The sequence below is a fragment of the Cherax quadricarinatus genome, chromosome 67 (genome assembly GCF_038502225.1).
Source record: "Cherax quadricarinatus isolate ZL_2023a chromosome 67, ASM3850222v1, whole genome shotgun sequence".
NCBI lineage: Eukaryota > Metazoa > Arthropoda > Malacostraca > Decapoda > Parastacidae > Cherax > Cherax quadricarinatus.
This window is the reverse complement of record NC_091358.1, coordinates 12,184,581-12,209,005: the sequence shown is the minus strand read 5'-3', so window position 1 is coordinate 12,209,005 and position 24,425 is coordinate 12,184,581.

The following is a 24,425-nucleotide window of genomic DNA, read 5'->3' as shown; positions in this document are numbered from 1 at the left end:
CTAGACGGCAAGATGGAGCACCAGCTGTCACTAGACGGCAAGACTGAGCATCAGATACAACTTCCCAATAGTTCAAGGAACAGCTACTAAAAACTGACTACTGTCTGGAAAATCTTCCAGACCCAGCCATGAACATCTTGTTGCTGGGTGATTTCAATTTAAGACACCTAAAATGAAGGAATGTGCGAAATTATGCTTTAGCGGAGATAACCGCAGGAGGCAGCTCAGATGAAAATTCTCACGCACAAGACCTGTTTAATCTCGGCAACAAATTCACCTTAAGCCAGCAAATACTGGAGCCAGCAAGACTGGAATATGTACTTGATCTTGTCTATACTAATAAAGACTATCTGATGCGAAATATAACTGTATCCAGGACACTAAATTCGGATCACAGCCTAATCCAAGTTCAGAATTGTATACACAAGGATCCTGACCAGCAAAAATGGATCAGTTATGTGGGTTCCTTCACTAAATTCCACTTCAGTGGCTAGAACATTCAGTGGGATTAAATTAACCATGTCTTAAACAAAACATGCTGGGAAGATATCCTAAACAACACGGATACGAACCTTTGCCTAGTGAGAATTAACTCTGGCACTTGAGGTCTGGTCAAGACACATCTCCCTCAGGAAAAAGAAGAGATGTAAACTAGAAAGAGAGAGATACTCCTTCTACAGGAGAAGGTGAAGAATCACAGAGCTTCTTCGAGGAGCCAGTCTTTCTGAAATACGGAAGGAGGCACTAGCTAGAGAAATATAAAATATCGAACTTGTGTTAAAGGAATCATTAAGGATCCAGGAACACAGGAAGAACTTAAAGCACTAAATGAAGTTGAAATACAAAATACAGTATTTGTTTTCATATGCCAAATTTAAGGCAAAAACTACATCCAGTATTAAACCCTTATTTAAACGAGATGGGACTTACACAAACGACAGCAAACAAATTAGAAAGATTCTGAAGTCTCAGTATGACTCGGTTTTTAGTGAGGCGTTTATCAGACTGAGAATCGACAATCTAATTTTTTTTTATGACTAAGACTCAAAATTTGGTTAATATTTCCAAAATTTTTGAGTGCATGGGCGTAGAACTCCGTGTTCATCAAGAACTGCAGGAACCTTTACGTGTGTTATAGTGAGGGAGTCTGGACAGGTGTCACCCTAGAGTCACCAAAAACAACAGACATAGCCCCACCCTGCAAAGGTGGCAGTAAAGTAGTTACAAAGAATTATAGAGAGATAGCACTAACGTCCCACATCATACAAATCTTCGAAAGGTTCTAAGAAGCAAGATCGCCAACCACTTAGATGCCCAGCAATTGCACGACTCAGGGCAATATGGGTTTAGAGAAGGTCACTCCTGCCTCTCACAGCTACTGGGCCACTATGACAAAGCCTTGTATACACTGGAAGACAAACAGATTGTCGATGTAATATACCCAGGCTTTGCAAAAGTGCGATCATGATGTCATAACACACAAAATGCTGGATAAAGGAATAACAGGAACAGTGGATATATGGATCTTCAGCTTTCTAACCACTAGAACACAAAGAGTAATAGTAAACAGAGTAAAGTTCGAGTCGCTTACAGTGAAAAGCTCAGTTCCACAAGGTACAATACTCGCTCCCATCCTGTTCCTCATCCTCATATCTGACACAGAAATATAAACCATAATACTGTTTTCCTTTGCTGACGATACGAGTATTTTCACGAGAGTGTCATCCACTGAGGACTGCAAATCTCCAAGTGGGTATAAAAGAAGTCTTCAAATGGACCACAGAAACAGTATGAAATTCAGTGAGGACAAATTTCAATTATTCATCTATGGAAAAACTTGAGGAAATAAAAGCTAGATCGGAGTATAAAATTAAAAAAAAAAACACAACAAAGCAGAATACTAATGTGAAGGACCTGGGAGTAATGATGTAAATGATCTCACTTTCAAATATCACAACACTATTTTTATCACAACTGCTAGGAAAATGGTAGGATGGATAGTAAGAACCTTTGAAACAAGGGATGTCAAGCCAGTGATGATTCTCTTTAAATCACTTGTTCTCTTTAGTCTAGAATACTTTTATACACTAACGGCCCCTTTCAAAGTAGGCAAAATTACAGTCCAGGAGAATATGAAAAGAACCTTTACTGCACATATAGGTACAGTTAAGCACTTAAATTGCCTGGGCCGTTTGAAGTCCCTTAACCTGTACTCTCTGGAATGTAGGCGAGAAAGATACATCATAATTTACACCTGAGAATTTCCTAGAGGGACTGCTTCCAAATCTGCACACTGAAATCACTCCCTTCGAAAGCCAAAGACCCGACAAGCGGTGCAATATTCCCCAGTGGCAAGCGGTGCAATATTCCCCAGTGGCAAGCGGTGCAATATTCCCCAGTGGCAAGCGGTGCAATATTCCCCAGTGGCAAGCGGTGCAATATTCCCCAGTGGCGATCAGGACTTCTGAGTTGAATTTTGCAATCATTGATATTCAAAATAATTACTGTTCAAAATAATTACTATTGTTCAAAATAATTATTATTGAAAATAATTTCTATTGTTCAAAGTAATTACTGTTCAAAATAATTACTACTCAGAATTATTACTGTTGTTTAAAATAACTGATATAATTCAAAGTCATTAATAATGTTTAAAATTTCAAATGTTCAAAATAATTACTATTTTTCAAATTATTTTTAATTATTCAAAAATAATCTCTATTCAGAATAATTATTTTTGTTGAAAATTACTATTGTTCAAAATAATTACTATTGTTCAAAGTAATTATTGGGGTTCAAAATAATTATTGGGGTTCAAAGTAATTATTATTGTTCAAAGTAATTATTATTCAAAGTAATTATTATTCAAAATAATTACATTTGTTTAAAATTATTGTTCAAAGTAATTACTGTTGTTCAAAATAATTACAGTCGTTTAAAGTAATTACTGTTCAAAATAATTACTGTTCAAAATAATTACTGTTCAAAATAATTACTGTTCAAAATAATTACTGTTCAAAATAATTACTGTTCAAAATAATTACTGTTCAAAATAATTACTGTTCAAAATAATTACTGTTCAAAATAATTACTATTGTTCAAAATAATTACTGTTCAAAATAATTACTATTGTTCAAAATAATTACTGTTCAAAATAATTACTGTTCAAAATAATTACTGTTCAAAATAATTACTGTTCAAAATAATTACTATTGTTCAAAATAATTACTGTTCAAAATAATTACTGTTCAAAATAATTACTATTGTTCAAAATAATTACTGTTCAAAATAATTACTATTGTTCAAAATAATTACTGTTCAAAATAATTACTATTGTTCAAAATAATTACTGTTCAAAATAATTACTGTTCAAAATAATTACTATTGTTCAAAATAATTACTGTTCAAAATAATTACTGTTGTTCAAAATAATTACTGTTGTTCAAAATAATTACTATTGTTCAAAATAATTACTGTTCAAAATAATTACTGTTCAAAATAATTACTGTTGTTCAAAATAATTACTGTTCAAAATAATTACTGTTGTTCAAAATAATTACTGTTGTTCAAAATAATTACTATTGTTCAAAATAATTACTGTTGTTCAAAATAATTACTGTTGTTCAAAATAATTACTATTGTTCAAAATAATTACTCTTATTCAAAATAACTGCTGTTCAAAAACTTCTCTTTTGTTTCTTTAACTGTTTCTTTTGAAGTGTTCAAGAGTGTTCATCCCATGTTCAGTTCAAGAGTGTTCACCATATGTTCAGCGACTGTAAGAACATCGTTCAGTCTTACCAATGATCACTTGCTTAAAACACTTGATAGACATGAAGATGTTCAACATGTGAATGTAACTGATAGATAGATAGATAAATAGATAGATAGATAGATAGATAAAGAGCTAGATAGAAGACATAACTAGCCATTATCCAGAGTTCAAGAAGAAATAACTAGCCATTATCTAGAGTACAAGAATAAATAACTAGCCACTATCCAGAGTACAAGAAGACTTAACTAGCCACTATCCAGAGTACAAGAAGACATAACTAGCCACTATCCAGAGTACAAGAAGACATAACTAGCCACTATCCAGAGTACAAGAAGACATAACTAGCCACTATCCAGAGTACAAGAAGACATAACTAGCCACTATCCAGAGTACAAGAAGACATAACTAGCCACTATCCAGAGTACAAGAAGACATAACTAGCCACTATCCAGAGTACAAGAAGACATAACTAGCCACTATCCAGAGTACAAGAAGACATAACTAGCCACTATCCAGAGTACAAGAAGACATAACTAGCCACTATCCAGAGTACAAGAAGACATAACTAGCCACTATCCAGAGTACAAGAAGACATAACTAGCCACTATCCAGAGTACAAGAAGACATAGCTAGCCACTATCCAGAGTACAAGAAGACATAACTAGCCACTATCCAGAGTACAAGAAGACATAACTAGCCACTATCCAGAGTACAAGAAGACATAACTAGCCACTATCCAGAGTACAAGAAGACATAGTCACTATCCAGAGTACAAGACATAACTAGCCACTATCCAGAGTACAAGAAGACATAGTCACTATCCAGAGTACAAGACATAACTAGCCACTATCCAGAGTACAAGAAGACATAGTCACTATCCAGAGTACAAGACATAACTAGCCACTATCCAGAGTACAAGAAGACATAGTCACTATCCAGAGTACAAGACATAACTAGCCACTATCCAGAGTACAAGAAGACATAGTCACTATCCAGAGTACAAGACATAACTAGCCACTATCCAGAGTACAAGAAGACATGTTACTAACTGCACCAGGTGACTGTATTTCAGTCAATTACGTATTAGTCTAAACATGAACAAAGACCTAGCTGGAGTTTCAGTAAGTCTTCTTACTATGGCTAGAGTGCCGGCACTATGGCTTGAGTGTCGGCAAAATGACTTGATTCCTAGCGCTATGGCTAGAGTGCCGGCACTGTGGCTAGAGTGCTGGCACTATGGCTAGAGTGCTGGCACTATGGCTTAAGTTCTGGCAAAATGGCTTGATTCCTGGCGTTATGGCAAAGGTGCCGGCACTATAGATAGAGTGTCGGCACTATGGCTAGAGTGCCGGCACTAAGGCTTGAGTGTTGGCAAAATGGCTTGATTCCTGGCGCGATAGCTAGAGTGTCGGCACGATAGCTAGAGTGCAGGCACTATAGCTAGAGTGCCGGCACTATACCTAGATCGCTGGCACTATAGCTAGAGTGCCGGCACTATGACTAGAGTGCCGGCACTATGCCTAGAGTGCCGGCACTATGCTTAGAGTGCCGGCACTATGGATAGTGCGCCGGCACTATAGGTAGAGTGCCGGTACTATACCTAGAGTATCGACACTATCGCTAGAGTGCCTGCACTATTGCTAGAGCGTGGACACTATGGCTTGAGTGCTGGCACTATCGTTAGAGTGCCTGCACTATTTCTAGAGTGTCGGTACTATAGCTAGATTGTCGGCACTATGGCTAGAGTGCTGGCACTATGGCTAGAGTGTCAGCACTACGGCTAGAGTGTCGACACTATCGCTAGAGTGCTTGCACTATTGCTAGAGTGTCGACACTATGGCTTGAGTGCTGGCACTGTCGTTAGAGTTTTGGCACTATTTCTAGAGTGTCGGCACTATAGCTAGAGTGTCGACACTAGGGCTAGAGTGGCGACACTACGGCTAGAGTGTCGGTACTATGGCTAGATTGTCGGCACTATGGCTAAAGTACCAACACTATGGCTAGAGTGTCGGGACTCTGGCTTGAGTACCAGTACCGTGGGTAGAGTGCTGGCACAATGGTTAGAGTGTCGGAACTCAGGCTAGAGTTTTGCCACTACAGATATAGTGCCAGCACTCTAGGTACAGTGCTGACACTTTGCCCATAGCGCGGACACTCCAGTCATAGTGCTGGCACTATGGGTAGAGTCGGCACTATAGCTAGAGTGCTGGTACAGTGGGTAGGGTACCAGCATTATGGCCACAGAATCAGCACTATAGCTGGAGTACAAGCACTGTGGCTGGAGTACCAGCACTATGGCTAGGGTACCAGCATTATGGCTAGAGTGCTGGCACTATGGGTTGAGTATCAGCACTATGGCTATAGTGCTGGCACTCTGGCTAGAGTATCAGCACTAAGACTTTAGTGCTGGCACTATGGCTAGAGTGCCGGCACTCTTGCTACAGTACCAGCACTATTTCTAGAGTGCTAGCATTATGGCTAGAGTACCATCACTATGGCTACAGCGCATTCACAATGGCTAGAGTGTCAGCACTCTGCCTAGAGTGTTGGCATTATGGCTAGAGTTTCGGCACTATGGTTAGAGTGCTGGAACTATGGCTAAAGTGTCGGCACTATGGCCATAATACCAACACTATGGCTAGAGTGTCAGTACTCTGCCTAGTGTGTTGGCACTATGGCCAGTGTCGACATAATGACTATAGTACCAACACTATGGCTATAGTACCAACACTATGGCTATAGTACCAATACTATGGCTATAGTACCAATACTATGGCTATAGTACCAACACTATGGCTATATTACCAACACTATGGCTATAGTACCAATACTATGGCTATAGTACCAATACTATGGCTATAGTACCAACACTATGGCTATAGTACCAACATTATGATTATAGTACAAACACTATGACTATAGTACCAACACTATGGCTATAGTACCAACACTATGGCTATAGTACAAACACTATGGCTATAGTACCAACACTATGGTATAGTACCAACACTATGACTATAGTACCAACACTATGACTATAGTACCAACACTATGGCTATAGTACCAACACTATGGTATAGTACCAACACTATGGCTATAGTACAAACACTATGGCTATAGTACCAACACTATGATATAGTACCAACATTATGGCTTTAGTACCAACACTATGGCTATAGTACAAACACTATGGCTATAGTACCAACACTATGGTATAGTACCAACACTATGACTATAGTACCAACACTATGGCTATAGTACAAACACTATGGCTATAGTACCAACACTATGGTATAGTACCAACACTATGACTATAGTACCAACACAATGACTATAGTACCAACACTATGACTATAGTACCAACACTATGGCTATAGTACCAACACAATGACTATAATACCAACACTATGACTATAGTACCAACACTATGGCTATAGTACCAACACTATGGCTATAGTACTAACACTATGGTATAGTACCAACACTATGGCTATAGTACCAACACAATGACTATAATACCAACACTATGACTATAGTACCAACACTATGGCTATAGTACCAACACTATGGCTATAGTACTAACACTATGGTATAGTACCAACACTATGACTATAGTACCAACACAATGACTATAGTACCAACATTATGACTATAGTACCAACACTATGGCTATAGTACCAACACTATGGCTATAGTACCAACACTATGGCTATAGTACCAACACCATGGCTATAGTACCAATACTATGTCTATAGTACCAACACTATGGCTATAGTACCAACACTATGACTAATGTACCAACACTATGACTATAGTACCAACACAATGCCTATAATACCAACGCTATGGCTATAGTACCAACACTATGGCTATAGTACCAGCACTATGGCTATAGTACCAACACTATGGCTACAGTACCAACGCTATGGCTATAGTACCAACACAATGACTATAATACCAACACTATGACTATAGTACCAACACTATGGCTAGAGTGTCAGCACGATGGCTATAGTACCAACACTATGGCTATAGTTCCAACACTGTGGCTATAGTACGAATACTATGGCTATAGTACCAACACTATGCCTATAGCACCAACACTATGACTACAGTACTAACAATATGACTATAGTACCAACACTATGGCTATAGTACCAACACTATGGTTACAATACCAACACTATGGCTATAGTACCAACACTATGGCTATAATACCAACACTATGACTATAGTACCAACACTAAGGCAATAGTACCGAAACTATGGCTATAGTACCAACACTATGGCTATAGTACCAACACTATGACTATAGTACCAACACTATGGCTAGAGTGTCAGCACTATGGCTATATTACGAACACTATGGCTCTAGTACCAACACTATGGCTATAGTACCAACACTATGACTATAGCACCAACACTATGGCTATAGTACCAACACTATGGCTATAGTGCCAACACTATGGCTAGAGTGTCAGTGCTATGGCTATAGTACCAAGACTATGGCTAGAGTGTCATTGCTATGGCTATAGTACCAACACTATGTCTATAGTACCAACACTATGACTATAGTACCAACACTATGGCTAGAGTGTCAGTGATATGGCTATAGTACCAACACTATGGCTATAGTGCCAAAACTGTGGCTATAGTACCAACACTATGACTATAGTACCAACAATATGGCTATAGTACCAACACTATGGCTATAGTACCAACACTATGGCTATGGTACCAACACTATGGCTATAGTACCAACACTATGACTATAGTACCAACACTATGGCTATAGTACCAACACTATGGCTATAGTACCAACACTATGGCTATAGTTCCAACTCTATGGCTATAGTACCAACACCATGGCTATAATACCAATAGTATGTCTATAGTACCAACACTATGGCTATAGTACCAACACTATGGCTACAGTACCAACACGCTGGCTATAGTACCAACACAATGACTATAGTACCAACACTATGGCTAGAGTGTCAGCACTATGAATCTAGTACCAACACTATGGCTCTAGTACCAACACTATGGCTCTAGTCCCTACACTATGACTATAGTACCAAGACTATGGCTAGAGTGTCAGCACGATGGCTATAGTACCAACACTATGACTATAGTACCAATATTATGGCTATAGTACCAACACTATGACTCCGGTGGCCTGGTGGTTAACGCTCTCGCTTCACACGGTGAGGGCCTGGGTTCGATTCCCAGCCAGAGTAGAAACATTGGACGTGTTTCTTTCCACCTGTTGTCTATGTTCCCCATCAGTAAAATGGGTACCTGGGTGTTAGTCGACTGGTGTGGGTCGCATCCTGGGACACTGACCTAAGGAGGCCTGATCACAGACCGGGCCGCGGGGGCGTTGACCCCCGGAACTCTCTCCAGGTAAACTCCAGGTAATAGTACCAATATTATGGCTATAGTACCAACACTATGACTATAGTACCAACACTATGGCTAGAGTGTCAGCACGATGGCTATAGTACCAACACTATGACTATAGTACCAATATTATGGCTATAGTACCAACACTATGACTATAGTACCAACACTATGGCTAGAGTGTCAGCACTATGAATCTGGTACCAACACTATGGCTCTAGTACCAACACTATGGCTCTAGTCCCTACACTATGACTATAGTACCAAGACTATGACTAGAGTGTCAGCACGATTCCTGTAGTACCAACACTATGACTATAGTACCAATACTATGGCTATAGTACCAACACTATGACTATAGTACCAACACTATGGCTATAGTACCAATAATATGACTATAGTACCAACACTATGACTATAGTACCAACACTAAGGCTATAATACCGACACTATGGCTATAGTATCAACACTATGGCTATAGTGCCAACACCCTGACTATAGTACCAACACTATGGCTAGAGTGTCAGGACTATGGCTATATTACGAACACTATGGCTCTAGTACCAACACTATGGCTATAGTACCAACACTACAACTATAGTACCAACACTATGGCTAGAGTTTCAGCGCTATGGCTATAGTACCAAGACTATGGCTAGAGTGTCATTGCTATGGCTATAGTACCAAAACTATGGCTATGGTACCAACACTATGGCTATAGTACCAACACTATGGCTATAGTACCAACCCTATGGCTATAGTACCAACACTATGGATAGAGTGTCGGCACTATGGTTATAGTACCAACACTATGGCTAGAGTACCAACACTATGGCTATAGTACCAACACTATGGATATAGTACCAACCCTATGGCTAGAGTGTCAGCACTCTGGCTATAGTACTAACAATATGACTATAGTACCAACACTATGACTATAGTACCAACACTAAGGCTATAGTACCGACACTATGGCTTTAGTACCAACACTATGGCTATAGTGCCAACACTATGACTATAGTACCAACACTATGGCTAGAGTGTCAGGACTATGGCTATATTACGAACACTTTGGCTCTAGTACCAACACTATGGCTATAGTACCAACACTACAACTATAGTACCAACACTATGGCTAGAGTTTCAGCGCTATGGCTATAGTACCAAGACTATGGCTAGAGTGTCATTGCTATGGCTATAGTACCAACACTATGGCTATAGTACCAACACTATGACTATAGTACCAACACTATGGCTAGAGAGTCAGTGCTATGGCTATAGTACCAACACTTTGGCTATAGTACCAACACTATGGCTATAGTACCAACAATATGGCTATAGTACCAACACTATGGCTATAGTGTCGGTACTAAGACTATAGTACCAACACTATGGCTATGGTACCAACACTATGGCTATAGTACCAACACTATGGCTATAGTACCAACACTATGGCTATAGTACCAACACTATGGCTATAGTACCAACACTATGGCTATAGTACCAGCACTATGGCTATAGTACCAACACTATGGCTATAGTACCAACACTATGGCTAGAGTGTCGGCACTATGGTTATAGTACCAACACTATGGCTAGAGTACCAACACTATGGCTATAGTACCAACACCATGGATATAGTACCAACCCCATGGCTAGAGTGTCAGCACTCTGGCTATAGTACTAATACTATGGCTATAGTACCAACACTATGGCTATACTACCAACACTATGGCTATAGTACCAACACTATGGCTATAGTACCAACACTATGGCTATAGTACCAACACTATGGCTAAACTACGAACACTATGGCTATACTACCAACACTATGGCTATAGTACCAACACTATGGCTATAGTACCAACACAATGTCTATAGTACCAACACTATGGCTCTAGTACCAACACTATGGCTTTAGTTCCAACACTATGGCTAGAGTGTCAGCACTATGATTCTAGTTCCAACACTATGGCTCTAGTACCAACACTATGGCTCTAGTACCAACACTATGGCTCTAGTACCAACACTATGACTATAGTACCAACATTATGGCTAGAGTGTCAGCACTATGGCTATAGTACCAACACTATGGGTATAGTTCCAACACTATGGCTATAGTACCAATACTATGGCTATAGTACTAACACTGTTACTATAGTACCAACAATATGGCTATAGTACCAACACTTTGGCTATAGTACCAACACTATGGCTACAGTACCAACACTATGGCTATAGTACCAACACTTTGGCTATAGTACCAACACTATGACTATAGTACCAACACTATGGCAATAGTACCAACACTATGGCTACAGTACCAACACTATGGCTATAGTACCAACACTATGGCTATAGTACCAACACTATGACTATAGTACCAACACTATGGCTAGAGTGTCAGCACTGTGGCTATATTTCCAACACTATGGCTCTAGTACCAACACTATGGCTATAGTACCAACACTATGACTATAGTACCAACACTATGGCTAGTGTTTCAGCGCTATGGCTATAGTACCAAGATTATGGCTAGAGTATCATTGCTATGGCTATAGTACCAAGACTATGGCTAGAGTGTCATTGCTATGGCTATAGTACCAACACTATGGCTATATTACCAACCCTATGTCTAAACTACCAACACTATGGCTATACTACCAACGCTATGGCTATAGTACCAACACTATGGCTATAGTACCAACACTATGGCTATAGTACCAACACTATGGCTATAATAACAACACTATGGTTATCGTACCACCACTATGGCTAAACTACCAACACTATGGCTATACTACCAACACTATGGTTATAGTACCAACACTATGGCTATAGTACCAACACTATGGCTATACTACCAACACTATGGCTATACTACCAACACTATAGCTATAGTTCCAACACTATGGCCAGAGTGTCGGCACCATGGCTATTGTACCAACACCATTGATAGAGTGCTGGCACAATGGCTAGAGTGCCTTTACTATGGACAGAGCGTTGGCACTATGGCAAGAGTGCCTTTACTATGCCTAGAGTGTCGGCACTATAGCGAGAGTGCCGACACCATGGTGAGAGTGCTGGCACTATGGCTAGAGTGTCCGCACTGTCACTAGTGTATTCGCACTATGTCTAAAGTACCAACACTAGGGCTGGGCTGCTAGCACCGTGGCTTGAGTAACAGCACCATGGCTAGAGTGTCAGCACTATGGCTATATTACCAACACTATGGCTCTAGTACCAACACTATGGCTATAGTACCAACACTGTGACTATAGTACCAACACTATGGGTAGAGTTTCAGCGTTATTTCTATAGTACCAACACTATGGCTATAGTACCAAGACTATGGCTAGAGTGTCAGCACTCAGGCTAGAGTGTTGGCTCTATGGCCAGAGTTTCGGTACTATGGCTATAGTATCAACACTATGGCTAGAGTGCTGGCACTGTGGCTAGAGTATCGGCACAATTGCAAGAGTGCGGGCACTCTAGCCAGGCTACAAACTTGGTCCGACAAATTGTTCCTCGGAGTTTAACCCCACAAAGTACAAAGTCATGAAAACTTGGGAAGGACAAAGAAGACCGCAGTCAGAGTACAGTCTAGGGGATCAAAGACTACAAAACTCACTCAAGGACAAGGATCCTGGGGTGGGCATCATATCGAGCAAATCCCCTGATTCACACTTCAACCAAATAACTGCTGCAAGAATAGCGTTTCGACAATCTAGGTGAGGAGTCGTACGTGTACGTCAGGTGCATATTGGAGTATGCAGCACCAGTGTGCAACCCACACCTGGTCATACACGTCAAGAAATTAATGAAGGTGCAAAGATTTGCAACAAGACTAGTCCCGGGGTTAAGGGACATGTCCTACGGGTAGAGGTAAAGGGAAATCAACCTGACGACACTGGAGAACAGGAAGGGTAGGGGGGACATGATAAAGATGTACAAAATACTCAGACAAATTGACACTGTGGAAAGGGCCAGAATGTTTGAGAGATGTGACACAGGAACAAGACGTCACAACTGGAAGTTGAAGACAATGAGTCACAGGGATGTTAGGAACAATCTGGAGAGCGATGTAGTGCAGGCAGGATCCATACATAGCTTTAAGAAGAGGTATGATAAAGCTCTTGGAGCAGGAAGAGAGTGGACCTAGTAGCAATCAGCGAAGAGGCGGGGCCGGGAGCTGTGACTCGACCCCTGCAACCACATATAGATGGGCACACACACACACACACACACACACACACACACACACACACACACACACACACACACACACACACACACACACACACACACACACACACACACACACACACACACACACACACACACACACACACATACACACACACACACACACACACACACACATAAAGCAACAGAGACGTGAAAGTCATCATCACTATCACCTTCACCATCACCTTCACCATCATCTTCACTATTATGTCAAAAAGTAAAAGACAAGAATTATATATACAAGACGAGGAGAAAAATGTTCTACCGAGCTTCAAGTGTAGGTACGTATATATATATATATATATATATATATATATATATATATATATATATATATATATATATATATATATATATATATATATATATATATATATATATATATATATATATATATATATATATTAAAAACCACAGGTTTTGCTGCTACGTTTTCTAGTTAAAAACCGCAGGTTTTATTGATGTTTTCTGATTTAGAAACCCTGTTGTCACTGTTTTTTCCTGTTGTTAGTTTTTTCCTACTGCTACTGTTTATCCTGTTGTATTAGTTCTTTCCTGTTATCTGTTTATTTATTGTTGTCTCCTTTTTATTGTCTGTGTTTATTGCCGTTCTTACTTTTTTCTGTTGTCACTGTTACTTTTGTCACTTCTTCTGTTGTCACTTTTGTGATTTTTTTCTATTGTCACTGTTACTTTGTGACTTTTTCTGTTGTCACTCTACTTCTGTTGTCACTTATTATTGTCACTGTTTCTGTTATAAATGTTTTAACTGTTGTCACTGTTTATTACTGCTGTCAGTTAAATACCGTTGTCACTGTTTATTATTGTTGTCACTGTTTATTACTGCTGTCAGTTAAATGCCGTTGTCACTGTTTATTAAGGTTCAGTATTGTTGTCACCGTTTATTACTGTTATCACAGTTTTTCCTGTTGTCACCGCTTATTACTGTTATCACAATTTTTCCTGTTGTCACCGTTTATTATCACTGTTTTTCCTGTTGTCACTGTTTATTACGTTCCTCACTTTTTTCCATGTTATTTCTTTCCTGTTGTCACTATTACTGTTGTCACTGTTCTTCGCTTTGGTCACTGTTTTGGGGGGCCCGTTGTCACTGTATTTTCAGTACTTCTGTTAACGGAAGCAACGGAAAAATCGTTGAAGCAGTGACAATGCAGTTATGGAGAGTGTCAGCGGCCGTCAGCGGCCGTAACGCGCCGTTCGCCGCCCGCGCTGACGGTCGGGTAGACAGGGTAGACGTAGACAGGTAGATATGTGGGAGAATGAGAGAGAGAGAGGAAGGGAGTAGCTACTACCTTGGTGGTGTGTGTGTGTGTGTGTGTGGGTGTGTGTGGGTAGCTAGATCGAACTGCCGCCCACACTCTCTCTGCCGCCCACGCACTTACCACCCAGGCCGCCCACGCCTCCTCCAGCACCACCTACTCACCTCTCAGGTGATACTCTGGTCTCTCAGGTGGTACTCTGGTTTCTGAGGTGGTACTCTGGTCTCTCAGGTGGTACTCTGGTTTCTCAGGTTGTACTCTGGTCTCTCCGGTGGTACTCGACCTCTGGTCTCTCAGGTGGTACCTTACCTCTGGTCTCTCAGGTGGTGCTCGACCTCTGGTCTCTCAGGTGGTACTCTACCTGTGGTCTCTCAGGTGGTACTCTACCTGTGGTCTCTCAGGTGGTACTCTACCTGTGGTCTCTCAGGTGGTACTCTACCTGTGGTCTCTCAGGTGGTACTCTACCTCTGGTCTCTCAGGTGGTACTCTACCTGTGGTCTCTCAGGTGGTACTCTACCTCTGGTCTCTCAGGTGGTACTCTACCTCTGGTCTCTCAGGTTGTACTCTACCTCTGGTCTCTCAGGTGGTACTCTACCTCTGGTCTCTCAGGTTGTACTCTACCTCTGGTCTCTCAGATGGTACTCTACTTCTGGTCTCTCAGGTGGTACTCTACCTGTGGTCTCTCAGGTTGTACTCTACCTCTGGTCTCTCAGGTGGTACTCAACATCTGAAGAGGATAAACAAACACAATACCGTGACTGGAGCAATACACAAATAACTCGCACATAGGTGACTGAAACTCATGACGACGTTTCGGTCAGACTTGGACCATTAACTAGTCACAAAGAAGCGTGAAGGGAAGAGAGCCAGTATATATACGAGAGGGGAAGGGGCCGGGAGGAGTAGAACAAGAGGAGGGAGTAGTATTATGGAGAAGCATTGAAAGTAGTGGGAGTGGTTGTGGTAACAGTAGTAGTAGTAGTAAGTAGTACAATAGTATCAATAAGATGGGCGTAGTGGTAGTGATACAAGAGTCAGAGAGTGGAGTGTAAGCCAAGCAATAGTAGTAGTAATAGTAGTATTATTATTATTAATAGTAGTAGTAATGTGCTAGTAATAGTAGTAGTAGTAGTAGTAGTAACAGCAGTTGCAGAGGTTGTCAAAGAAAATGATAAAGAAGAAGAAAGAGCAGTACAGAAGAACTAATGGCTCACGAGGCAGAGACAGAAACACATGGATAAATTCATGGGACAGACCCACCTGGACAGAAGACAGGAAACGTAAAGAAAATATAGGAAAGGAGAAGAGGTAAGAAGAGGAGGAGATGAGATCAAGTCCCGAGTGTTCTGAGGTTTAGAATATTTGATAATGTAATAAGAAAGGAAAACATCTATAGAGACAGAGCCACGAGAGTAATACATAGGTGATGTTTCAAGAAGACAGTGATTGTGAAAGCTAGAAGAAGAAAGAACAGTTTTGGCAGAGGACCAGTTGATAGGATGACTGATCTCTAACATGGCAGAAAAGAACATTCTTGGTGTCGGTAAGTCTAATACTTCTTTTGTGATTTTTTAAATCTGTCAGAGAAATAGAGCGGCTAGCTTTTACAAAGTATTGGAGAGGACAAGAGGAGCAGGAAATGGAGTAGACTCCGGAAGTATCATTAGCAGGAGCAGAGGTACTAACTAGATTACTACGAACGGTGTTAGTTTGGCAGAAAGTAAGTTTGATGTCTAAGTAACAGAGAATTGTTTAAATTTAGGAGACTGTAAATATAGGAAAGGTAAAGAATAGGAGATTTCACAGTTAAATTTAATTCTCAAATCTTCGGTATCGCTATGGGCTCTCCTCTGTCCCATGTTCTTGTTAACCTTCGTATGGAATGCTTCGAAACTCTTCTTCTTTCTGCTATTGGTGTGCGCCCTTCACTCTGATTTCGCTGTACAGATGACATCTTTGCTCTTTGGCTCCATGATTTTAGTCTCTTCCAACCATTTCTCGATACCCTAAATAATCACGCTCCTTCCATCAGCTTTAAAGCTGAATGGGAATCTAACTCTTTGCTTCCTTTCCTTCATGTATATGTCCATCGCCCGGCTTCAGGCTTTTCCGTTTATCACAAATCTATGCACAGTGGTATGTACAATCTCTACTTTTCTAACCATGCTCCCTCTGTCAACAAAAGTGTTCTTATTTCTCTCTTTCTCCATGCCTTCCGCATTTGTGACCATCAGTTCCTTGACTCGGAAATTTCCACTCTTCGTAATTCGTTCTCTCGTCATGACTACCCTTCCAATTTCATAAACTCTGCCTTCTCACCTGCTAAACTGACTTTCTTCTCTCCCAAACTCTCTACTCCTGTGAAATCTCCTGTTCTTTGCCTTTCCTATATTTACAGTCTCCTAAATTTAAACAATTCTCCGTTACTTAAGAATCAAACTTACTTTCTGCCAAACTAATATCCTTCGTAGTAACCTAGTTCGTACCTTTCCTCCTGCTACTGATACTTCCGGAGTCTACTCCATTTCCTGCTCCTCCTATTACTACTAATATTATTGTTACTACTACTACCACCACTATTGCTCCACTTATGTTACTATCATTATTTCCTTATTACCACCTCTGCCATTATTACACTACTTACTACTGCTGCCACCATAACCTGCCCCACTACTTCCATTACTTCTGCATTATACTACTCCCTCTTCTCGTTCTACTCCTCCCGGCCCCGCCCCCTCTCGTATATATACTGGCTCTCTTCCCTTCACACTTCTTTGTGACTAGTTAATGGTCCAAGTCGGACCTAAACGTCGTCATAAGTTTCATTTTCCTATGTGCAGGTTATCTGTTTACTCTAACTCTTGTCTCTCAGGTGGTACTCTGCCTCTGGTCTCTCAGCTGGAACTCTGCCTCTGGTCTCTCAGGTGGTACTTTACCTTTGGTCACTCAGCTGGTACTCTGCCTCTGGTCTCTCAGCTGGTACTCTGCCTCTGGTCTCTCAGGTGGTACTCTACCTCTGGTCTCTCAGGTGGTACTCTACCTTTGGTCTCTCAGGTGGTACTCTACCTTTGGTCTCTCAGGTGGTACTAAGAAGCCAGAGGTAGAATCTTCAGGCTAGTTTAATGTAGGACTTTCAACCTATTTTAAGTAGGATTTTCAGTGTTTTATATAGGGTATTCAACTCAATTAATATAGGTTTCAGCCTTATCTACTACATTAGTTATTTTTAATCACTTTTTTTTTAATTTCAAAAAATTTCATCATGGGCTTTCCTATTTTCTGTCCACCGTCTTCTACATTTTTTCTATGCTCAATCATTTTCAGTTTTAGATTCCATGTTGATAAATGGTTCAGAGGACAAACAAGTTGATAAATTAGACACATGTGCAACACTTGGGTATCTTGACTGTGGAAACGTTTCGCCACACAGTGGCTTCATCAGTCCTATACGAAGAAGAATGGTTGAAAATCAGAAGTAGTTTGAGGTAATCAGTCCCTCAGCATGAAGTCGATATAATCAGTTCAATAGTCTTGATAAGAATACAGTATATGCGCGGAGAAGGATCTTATATACTGCAGACAGGTGAGGTGAAGCAGTAGTAGGTAGTGTCACCTTGGATGAATCCACAGGTGGAATTAGTTCATGACTATAGGTTAAGCAAATGTAGAATTACTTGTATCAAGATTCATAGATGTAGCTGTGTCTGACAGGACTGTAGATAAATGGTTCACAGAACCTATAGTCATGACCTACTTCCACTTGTGGATGTCCAAGGTGACACCGCCTACCACTGCTTCACCTCACCTGTCTGAACCATATAAGGTCCTCCGCGCATATGCTGTACTTTTGCCAAGACTGACAGACTGATCACGTCGACTCTAGGCTGAGGGACTGATTACCTCTAACTCCTTCTTCAACATTCTTCTTTGTATAGGACTGAGGAAGTCACTGTGTGTAGAAACGTTTTCTCAGTAAAGATTCCCAAGTGTTGCACATGTGTCTAAGTTATTTAGATTCCATATATTGCTATGGTAAACCAGTTTTTTTTTTTTTAAGTTTTCTCTCCCACTTTCGTCATGGAATAAATTTTGGTGATGTTTGTATATTTAAGGAAATGCGTTTAGGTTTTTTTTAGCTTTGTTCATTGTTGTGTTGTTGTAAAGAGTATTTAATGTATTGATATTTGTCTTCTTTTGTGCGTTAGTCCGTCTTTGTTTATTCAGTTCTTGTGCTTCCATGACTTGTGTTTATCCACGCACACCAGTACACAGTGGTTGTTTACCACTGGTAACACGACTGGTAGTGGATAACCACACACACACACACACACACACACACACACACACACACACACATACACACATACACACACAAGCACACACACACACACTCGCACAATCTGCTTGACGACACTGGAGGACAGTAGGATTAGCAGAGGACCCCAATGGAAATAAGTCACTCTGTCTGACTTTTTTGGGTTATCCCAGGTTCTCTACACATATGCTGCTATGTATGATAATTCTATGTAACTGTATTGTGTATACCTGAATAAATTTACTTACTTACTTACTTACTAGAGACATGATAACGACATAGAAAATACTATAAGGAATTGGCAAGGTGGACAGAGAGACGATGTTCCAGAGATGGGACACAGAAACAAGGGGTCACAATTGGAAGCTGAATACTCAGATGAGTCAGTGAGATGTTAGGAAGTATTTCTTCAATCATAGATTTGTCAGGAAGTGGAATAGTCTGGCAAGTGATGTAGTGGAGGCAGGAACCATACATAGCTTTAAGACGAGGTATGATAAACCTCAATGATCAGGATGAGAAAGGACCTAGTAGCGATCAGTGAAGAGGCGGGGGCAGGAGCTATATTCCGACCCCTGCAACCACAAATAGGTGGGTACATCAGTACACAGTGGTTGTTTACCACTGGAAACAAGACTGTTAGTGGGTAACCACATTCTTGCTTCTAGATGATCATTATACTTCACTCTTCCTCTCATCTTTTCTTCATCTGAATTGAAAGTTCAACTTCCATGTTGTTCATTTTCCCGTTCTCATCCTTGTTCAATCCTTAATTTGTTGGATATATATATGTATATATATATATATATATATATATATATATATATATATATATATATATACATATATATACATATATATATACATATATATATACATATATATATACATATATATACATATATGCAAAACAACCACTCTGAAAGAATAGAGAAATTCCAAGCGCTTTCGTGACTACTCACATTATCAAGGAACTATGAAAGTGAAGCATCCAAGGAAGCTATATAAGGGGTCTGGCCAGCACCTCACTATCAGATCCCACAACGGTTAAACACGTGACGCGCGGCGAGCCAACTTGGATAGGTCCTTTGCAAAACTCACCCCCAAGCTATTTATTTGTCCAGTGTATTATTAAATTCTACCCAAATTCTATTAATTATAAATGGATCTAATTTATATAAACCAAAGGAAATATTCATATTATTGTCAAAACTGCTTGTTTCATAAAAAGCAGTTTTGACAATAATATGAATATTTCCTTTGGTTTATATAAATTAGATCCATTTATAATTAATAGAATTTGGGTAGAATTTAATAATACACTGGACAAATAAATAGCTTGGGGGTGAGTTTTGCAAAGGACCTATCCAAGTTGGCTCGCCGCGCGTCACTTGTTTAACCGTTGTGGGATCTGATAGTGAGGTGCTGGCCAGACCCCTTATATAGCTTCCTTGGATGCTTCACTTTCATAGTTCCTTGATAATGTGAGTAGTCACGAAAGCGCTTGGAAATTCTCTATTCTTTCAGAGTGGTTGTTTTGCATATTTTGAAATCACCTGTTTACTGTGATCTTATTGCATATATATATATATATATATATATATATATATATATATATATATATATATATATATATATATATATATATATATATATATATATATATATATATATATATATATATATATATATATATATATATATATATATATATATATATATATATATATATATACAGTAGAACCTCGGTGTTCGAACGTACTGGACCTGGAACAAACCGGAGTCCGAATAATTTTGTTCGGAAAAAAATGGCCCGGTCTTTCAGCGTTTTTCTGGAGACTGAATACGCCGATTTGTTTACATTCCAGCTGGCGTCGAACGCCCTGTTTCAAAAGTGCTTTGAAGTGACCTCTGACACTGATCTAACTCTCTGAGACTTTTGGAAGAGTCAGTTCAACATCCTCCAGTGTGTGAGGCTGATAATTAAAGCCTTGGGAGATGTTTTCCGAAGGATAATTAACTCTGTTTGGAGGAAGTTGTAGCCTGACACTGTGGCAAGCAGAAACTTTGAGGCAGAGCCACAGGTTCAGGAGATCATATCCCTAGTGCAGAAGTGGCACCCTGACATTGCTCTGGTGACCCACAACATCAGTGTCTCAGTGATAATGTGGTTGAACACTGTAGGAAGATGATGACGGGTAGACAGATACACACCACATTGGACAGATTCAGTTTAAAACAGAAAAACCCGAATGCACCTGCCATTTCTGAGTCGCCAGAATCTTCCAGTGTTGATGCAGAGAGACAGAAACATGACCACATCACTTCAGAAGTGTAGTTACCAGATATATTTATGGAAGATGACTTCCCCTCCACACAGTAGCTGTCTTCCTCTACAACTTCCACCTCTGCCAGTTACCTTAAGTCAATAAAGGTAAATTTCTAATTTTTCTCTTCATTTATTTTATTAAAAGACATAATATGAATTACGTAAGTGTTTTTATAGTACAAAAAATGATTCCTGTATATTATGGGCTGTTTTTTTTTCAGGGGTAACTTTTTGTTGCCTAGAAAGTGGGAAATACTGATTCGGACATCGAACTTTTCGCAGTTTAAAAACCACCTAGGAACCAATTAAGTTCAACTATATATATACATATATATATATATATATATATATATATATATATATATATATATATATATATATATATATATATATATATATATATATATATATATATAGGAGGAGGTGCGGGATTACCAAAACTGTTGTCCAGAGGGTTGAGGAAGGGTTGTTGAGGTGGTTCGGACATGTAGAGAGAATGGAGCGAAACAGAATAACTTCAAGAGTGTATCAGTCTGTAGTGGAAGGAAGGCGGGGTAGGGTTCGGCCTAGGAAAGGTTGGAGGGAGGGGGTAAAGGAGGCTTTGTGTGCGAGGGGCTTGGACTTCCAGTAGGCATGCGTGAGCGTGTTTGATAGGAGTGAATGGAGACAAATGGTTTTTAATACTTGACGTGCTGTTGGAGTGTGAGCAAAGTAACATTTATGAAGGGGTTCAGGGAAACTGGCAGGCCGGACTTGAGTCCTGGAGATGGGAAGTACAGTGCCTGCACTCTGAAGGAGGGGTGTTAATGTTGCAGTTTAAAAACTGTAGTGTAAAGCACCCTTCTGGCAAGACAGTGATGGAGTGAATGATGGTGAAAGTTTTTCTTTTTCGGGCCACCCTGCCTTGGTGGGAATCGGCCAGTGTGATAATATAAATATATATATATATATATATATATATATATATATATATATATATATATATATATATATATATATATATATATATATATATATATATATATATATATATTTATACTAGGCATTAGGTTGGTAGACAGCAACCACCCAGGGAGGTACTACCGTCCTGCCAAGTGAGTGTAAAACATAAATCTGTAATTGTTTTACATGATGGTAGGATTGCTGGTGTCTTTTGTCTGTTTCATAAACATGCAAGATTTCAGGTACGTCTTGCTACTTCTACTTACACTTAGGTCACACTACACATACATGTACAAGCATGTATATACACACCCCTCTGGGTTTTCTTTTATTTTCTTACTAGTTCTTGTTCTTGTTTATTTCCTCTTATCTCCATGGGGAAGTGGAACAGAATTCTTCCTCCGTAAGCCATGCGTGTTATAAGAGGCGACTAAAATGCCGGGAGCAAGGGGCTAGTAACCTCTTCTCCTGTATAAATTACTACATTTAAAAGATAAATTTTTGTTTTTATTTTCACGCCACCCTGCCTTGGTGGGATATGGCCGGCTTAAATAGCAACGTTCATCTTGCCATATAGGACAAGTGAAAATTTATGTATGCAATAATTTCGCCAAAATCATTCTGAACCTAACGAAAAAAATATATTTCACTGTGTTTGTTTAGTATTAAATTATTGTAAACAAATCTAAAATATATTTGGTTAGGTTAGGCTAAAATAAATTGTTCTTGTTATAATAAGGTTAGGTAAGTTTTCTAAGATTCTTTTGGTGCAAAATTATAAATTTTTACATCAACATTAATGAAAAAATATATCTTTAAATGTACAAGAGAAAATTTTAGAATGGACTTAATTTTAAATGAGTTCTTGCTAATTGGCCAGTTTTACATATTCGGCACGACATATATATATATATATATATATATATATATATATATATATATATATATATATATATATATATATATATATATATATATATATATATATATATATATATATATATATATATATATATATATATATATATATATATATATATATATATATATATATATATATATATATATATATATATATATATATATATATATATATATATATATATATATATAAATTAGAAAAGGAGAGAGAGAGAAAGAGAACTAGACTGTGTATCGGCAGTGTTGTTCTCCAGCTCTGGGGTCCTACACACTGTCTCCCACTTGAAAGAAGACTTTAAGAAGGGAGAAATAAAGATTATCTTTATAAAGTCTTACTGTTGTCCTCTCAGTCAGCTGATTGTTTTATTGTTAAGTTTGTGACTGTCTTTACTTGCTCTGGGAGATTGTAAGTTATTGATTGTATTATCTTACTGGGAGATTGTAAGTTATTGATTGTATTATCTTACTGGGAGATTGTAAGTTATTGATTGTATTATCTTACTGGGAGATTGTAAGTTATTGATTGTATTATCTTACTGGGAGATTGTAAGTTATTGATTGTATTATCTTACTGGGAGATTGTAAGTTATTGATTGTATTATCTTACTGGGAGATTGTAAGTTACTGATTGTATTATCTTACTGGGAGATTGTAAGTTATTGATTGTATTATCTTACTGGGAGATTGTAAGTTATTGATTGTATTATCTTACTGGGAGATTGTAAGTTATTGATTGTATTATCTTACTGGGAGATTGTAAGTTATTGATTGTATTATCTTACTGGGAGATTGTAAGTTATTGATTGTATTATCTGACTGGGAGATTGTAAGTTATTGATTGTATTATCTTACTGGGAGATTGTAAGTTATTGATTGTATTATCTTACTGGGAGATTGTAAGTTACTGATTGTATTATCTTACTGGGAGATTGTAAGTTACTGATTGTATTATCTTACTGGGAGATTGTAAGTTACTGATTGTATTATCTTACTGGGAGATTGTAAGTTATTGATTGTATTATCTTACTGGGAGATTGTAAGTTACTGATTGTATTATCTTACTGGGAGATTGTAAGTTATTGATTGTATTATCTTACTGGGAGATTGTAAGTTACTGATTGTATTATCTTACTGGGAGATTGTAAGTTACTGATTGTATTATCTTACTGGGAGATTGTAAGTTACTGATTGTAATATCTTACTGGGAGATTG